Source organism: Bos indicus x Bos taurus, chromosome 8, assembly GCF_003369695.1.
Source record: "Bos indicus x Bos taurus breed Angus x Brahman F1 hybrid chromosome 8, Bos_hybrid_MaternalHap_v2.0, whole genome shotgun sequence".
Lineage (NCBI taxonomy): Eukaryota > Metazoa > Chordata > Mammalia > Artiodactyla > Bovidae > Bos > Bos indicus x Bos taurus.
In genome coordinates this window covers 57,933,677-57,939,495 of record NC_040083.1, presented here as the reverse complement: position 1 = coordinate 57,939,495, position 5,819 = coordinate 57,933,677, and the positions used below count along the sequence as shown (strand labels likewise).

The 5,819-nt window shown below is 46.1% G+C and overlaps 1 pseudogene across 1 annotated transcript; it reads right to left on the bottom strand.

Moving 5' to 3' along the window:
• Nucleotides 1–2,693: 2,693 nt before the first annotated feature.
• On the bottom strand, nt 2,694–4,397 carry LOC113897148 (annotated as a pseudogene). The gene has a single exon (XR_003512277.1). The product of XR_003512277.1 is annotated as a peptidyl-prolyl cis-trans isomerase FKBP8 pseudogene (transcript).
• Nucleotides 4,398–5,819: the final 1,422 nt, after the last annotated feature.

Sequence of the window (5,819 nt, the reverse complement as noted above, 5' to 3'; positions counted from 1 at the left end):
TCTATTCTTAAGTGAGCTAGCTATTTCTGTAATTCATAAAATGAACTGGGGATCAATCCGTCTTTTTCTAGACTTAATAAAATGTTCATAGCATATTATTTTAATACAGTCTGTATATAAGCTGTCATTAATTTTATTTAGGATTTTTAAATCTTTATTCTTATGTGAACTGGTTATATTTTGTGATTCAAAAAGTTAATAAGGGATAAATTAATCTTGCTCTAAGTTCAATAGCATTTTAAATAACATAGGAATTGCTTTGTTCTTAAAGGTTTAGGGAAAATCAGCCTTAAAATATTCTTAGCCTTGTATCCTCCACAGAGTTAGTGCTTTAATAATCATCTCAATTTATTCCATAAGTATTCAGATTTTCTATTCCCACTTGGATTATTTTTAGAAATTCACTTTTTTCTAGTAAACTGTTCATTTTATTAAATTTGTCATATTAGAATAAAAATGTGTTTATGACATTCTTTCCATATCTGATCTTAGAAACATTGTCTCTACCAATTGCCCAATTACTGACCATCAGCTTTGTGCCTGACTCTGCTCAAAGCACTGAGTAATTACTAATGAACAAAACATAAATTGTTACAGGCTCTTCAGGATTACATAGCCAAGTGGACAAGAACAATGGTAAATAAGTAAGCAAACAAGTAATTACAAATTGTTAGGCTTCCTTGTAGCTCAGTTGGTAAAGAATCTGCCTGCAATGCAGGAGACCTGGGTTCTATTCCTGGGTTGAGAAGATCCCCTGAAGAAGGAAATGGCAACCTACTCCAGTATTCTTGCCTGGAGAATCTCATGGACTGTAGCCTGGGGTTGCAAGAGTCGTACATGACTTAGCAACTAAACCACCATAAATGCTATGAAGGTAACAAAAACTGGGAGTAGAACTACAGGGTTAAGAGAGTAGTATGGGAACACCTCACTATGAGGTGACATTTATCCAGACCTGGAAGATTAGGAAGAACCAGCTCTGAAGGAAAGGAAGAAAGAAGTACAAGGTGGCTGAAACAGGAGAGGTTCCTGAGAAGCTTTTGGAAAACCAAGCAGGTAATGTAGGTCGTTCAATGGCTTTTGGGCAATTTCTGTTAAGGAGATTAGGTGCTGGAAATCCAATCAAAAGGGGAAATTATAACTAATTTTGCAAAGTTCTTTATGTAAAGTAGAGAACAATAATCCATATCCAAGAATGGGGTACTCTGTACTAAGCATCTTGTGGATCATATTGTTGTTGTTCAGTCTTTAAGTCATGTCTGGCTCTTTGAGACCCCATGAACTGCAGCACGCCAGGCTTCCCTGTCCTTTACTATCTCCCAGAGTTTGCTCAAATTCATGTCCATTGAGTTGGTGATTCTATCTAACCATCTATTCCTGTCGCCCCCTTCTCCTTTTGCCTTCAATCTTTCCCAGCATCAGGGTCTTTTCCAATGAGTCAGCTCTTTGCAATAGGTGGCCAAAGTATTGGAGTTTCAACATCAGTCCTTTAAATGAATATTCAGGGTTGATTTCTTTTAGAATTGACTGGTTTGATCTCCTTGCTGTCCAAGGGATTCTCAAGAGTCTTCTCCAGCACCACAATTCAAAAGCATCAATTTTGTGGCATTCGGTCTTCCTTATGGTTCAGCTCTCACATCACTGTAGATCTGTACACCATTACTGGGAAAACCATATCTCTGACTATTTGGATCTTTATTAATCATTGTAACCAGTTTAAATAATTTGTTTCAGTTTCTAGATTTTACTATTAGCAGTGTTTAGTTTATGTAAGAATTGAGCAGAAAGTACAGAAAGCTCCTATATAACCCCTTTCCTCCCACCCTCATTCACTCTTTCACTTTATCACCTCACACCATACCCCATTCAGTTACTCTGTACATCATTACTGGGAAAACCATAGCTTTGACTATTTGGATCTTTATCAATCATTGTAACCAGTTTAAATAATTTGTTTCAGTTTCTAGACTTTACTATTAGCAGTGCTTAGTTTATGTAAGAATTGAGCAGAAAGTACAGAAAGCTCCTATATAACCCCTTTCCTCTCACCCTCATTCACTCTCCCACTTTATCACCTCACACCATACCCCAATCAGCTTCTCCTATCATTAACATCTTAAATTAGTACAGTAAATTTCCACAATTGATAAAAGTTTTGGCAATTAAGAATAAATTATGATACATTGTTATTAACATCCATACTTCACATCAGGATGTCAGTGATACAGTGGTGACCATAGCTGCCTTCCACAGTTTACATTAGGGCTCAGTCTTTGTGCTTTACATCCTGTAGCTTTTAAAAAATGTATAATGTCATGACTCTACCATTACAGTATCATAAAGGATAATTTCACCACTCTAAAAATCTCCTGTACTCCATCTATCCAATCCTCCCACCTTCTCTCCCTCTAAGGCCCTGGGAACCACTGAACTTTTTACTGCCTCCATAGTTTTCCTTTTCCAGAATGTCATTCCATATGTAGACTTTTCAGACTGGATTCTTTAACTTAGCAATATGCATTGAAGGTTCTTCCATGTCTTTCCATGGTTTGATAGTTTACTCTTTTTATCACTTCTGTTATCTGAATATACCACAACTTGTTTATCCATTCACCTCCTTTTTTTTTTTTTTTGAGCGGGGTGGGAGGCTTTTATTTCACTGTGTGTCGGTGGAGGGGGTCTGGAGAGAGGGCAGCAGGCAGGGCAGGAGGGGCTGGAAGGTGGAAAGGGGCTGGGCAGGGGGAGGGCTGCCCCCAGGCCTGTTGGGAAGAGGATACTGGGACTGATCCCTGCTGGGACCTCACCCTGGGGGTGGGGTGGGAATCGGGTCTGGAGCAATAAGGGCCCCCTTGCTCCGGGCTGGATGTGAGGTCAGGGCCCTGCCTTGCTTTCCTCCAATAGGGCTCAGTCCCTCCTGCTCGTGGGGCCATGTGACCCCCAAACCTCACTGCCCCTGCCCCAGAGGAGGGGGCTAGGCCAGTTAGGGCAGTGGATAGGGAGCCTGGGGGTGTTAGGGAGCACAGGGTGGGGGTCCACGGTGAGTGGAGGGGATGGTGGCCACCTGGGCGGTCAGTTCCTGGCAGCAATGACCACAGAGAGAGCCACGCCCCCCAAGGCGACAGCAGTTGCCCCAAACAGCCACTTCCATGGGATGGACCAGGCACCCTTGCCAGGACACTTGGCAGGCAGCCGGCTGGGGTTGCCCAGCATCTTCCAGTACAGGGCGGTCTCAGTGCTCCTCTGGGCCGCATGCTTCTTCACCAGCTTCGAGAGCTCTGCGTGGATCATCTTGTTGGAAGGTTCCAGCTTCAGGGCTGCTCTCAAGATGGGGATGGCCTCACTATACTCGCCTTGCTGGGCCAGCACCTTGCCCTTGCGGAAGAGAGCCTTGATGTTGTCAGGCTGGTGCTCCAGCACGAGGCTGCAGGAGCGCAGCAATGCGCGGTAGTGATCCAGCTTCAGCTTCGAGGCCGCCAGGTTGTTCAGACACTTCACCTTCAGCTGCAGGAGCTGCTCCTCCTCCTCGAATGTCATGTCCACTTTGGCACTGGAAGTGATGGCCTTGATGGCGAGGTCGTAGGAGTTGGCAGCCAGCACGATGTCGGCCCGCTGATAGTGAGCATTGCCACACTCCCACTTCCGGTTGGCCAGGGCCACACGCTCCTGCCCCGTGAGCATCTCCAGGTCAGGCCCATCCACAGCAGTCTTCAGAGTCACCTCCAGGCACAGGGCCGCATGTGGGGGGATGTATGGGCTCCTGCTGCCCTGGGGGCCATAGCAGTACTTGGAGTCAGCAGTGACCATAGCCGTCTCCCCCACGTCCATGAACGGGACACTGAAATCCAGGGCCTGGATGACGTCACAGTCGCCCAGGGTGAACACCAGCTCCGGCTCCTCCTGTACCCGCGTGCCATTCTCCAGCGACGTCTGCAGCCGCACAGTGACCACCTGGCCCTTGGTCGGGCGGCTGGAGCCCGGTGGGCCTGGAACCAGCGTCTTCTTCCTCAACAGCCCATTCCCCAGGATGTCCAGCCACTCGTCGGGGGCCGGGGCAGGTTCAGGCTCGGGCTCCATGGCGGCCAGGAACTCTCGGGCCAGGGCCCCGGGCTGCTCAGCCTCCTCCAGTGGGGGCTGCCCCACATCCTCAAGTGGCGGCAGTTCACTCAGGTCCTCCTCTTCTTCCTCCTCCTCGCCCTCAGCGTCTTCCACCCCGTCCAGCACCTCGAAGTCCTCAAGTGGTGGGACCCCAGCAGGTGGCGGAGCAGTGGACTCAGGGTCTGCAGCAGAGGGCTCAGCACAGGATGCCATGCTGCTGGGGGGATGGGAACTGGCCCTCCCTCGCGGCCCTTCACCCCACCTAGCAGTCGCAGCCCCTCACCCCGCCTAGCAGTCGCAGCCCCTAGACTAGCCCAGGCCCGGGCAGTGCTTCAGGCCGACGCGGCCCCGCTGGCGCCTCGGGACACGTCCCCATTCACCTCTTGAAGGACATTTAGTTGCTCCCAAGTTTTGGCAATTACTAATAAAGCTAGTATAAATGTTATTGCACAGATTTTTGTGCAGACTAGGTATTATTTTATTTGCACTGTCATTTATCAAAGAATTTTGAATATGTTTTTATTTTGGACTTCCCTGGTGTTCCAGTGGTTAAGAATCTGCCTTGCAACGCAGATGATGTGGGTTTGATCCCTGGTAGAGGAACTAAGATCCCATATGCTGGGGAGCAACTAAGTCTTTGCACCGCAACCACTGAGTCAGTGTGGCACAACTAGAGAACCCATGCACCACGATGGAACATTTGCCTGAGAAAATGAAGATCTTGTATGCTGAAACTAAGATCAGTGCAGCTAAATAAATATTAAAAAAAACCCCACAGAATATGTCTATATTAAAAAGACAACTCTCTGTCACTGCTGTGCAGAAAATAGTGGTAGAGGAGGCACATGTGGAATTGAAGCTAGTAAGGAGGCTGCCTAGAATAATTTAGGTGAGAAAGATTTACAGCTTGGACCAGAGTAGGGCTGAGGAGTGAAGAGAATGCATTGGGTTATATAATATGGAAGGGGAATAAACAGGACTCTCTTAAATGACCTGGATAACCATGATGGTGTGATCACTCACCTAGAGCCAGATATCCTGTAGTGTGAAGCTAAGTGGGCCTTATGAAGTATTATTATAAGCAAAGCTAGTGGAGGTGATGGAATTCTGCCTGAGCTATATCGAATACTAAAAGATGATGCTATGAAAGTGCTGCACTCAATATGTCAACAAAGTTGTAAAACTCAGCAGTGGCCACAGAACTGGAAAAAGTAAATTTTCATTTCAATCCCAAAGAATGTTCAAACTATGGTACAATTATACTCATTTCACATGCTAGCAAAGAAATGCTCAAAATCCTTTAAGCCAGGCGTCAGTAGTACATGAACCAAGAAATTCCAGATGTACAAGCTGGATTTAGAAAAGGCAAAGGAACCAGAGATCAAATTACCAACATCAAATGGATCATAGAAAAGGCAAAGGAATTCCAAAAATAAGTCTACATCTGCTTCACTGACTACAATAAAACCTTTGATCACAACAAACTATGGAAAATTCTTCAAAAGATGGCTTTCCTGATGGCTCAGGTGGTAAAGAATCAGCCTATAATGCAGGATTGCATGCATGAAAGAGACTCAGGTTAAATCCCTGGGCCAGGAAGATCCCTTGGAGAAGAGATCTGGCAACCCACTCCAGTATTCTTGGAGAATTCTATGGACAAGGAGCCTGGTGGGCTACAGTCATGGGGTTGCAAAGAGTCATACATGACTGGGCAACTAACATTT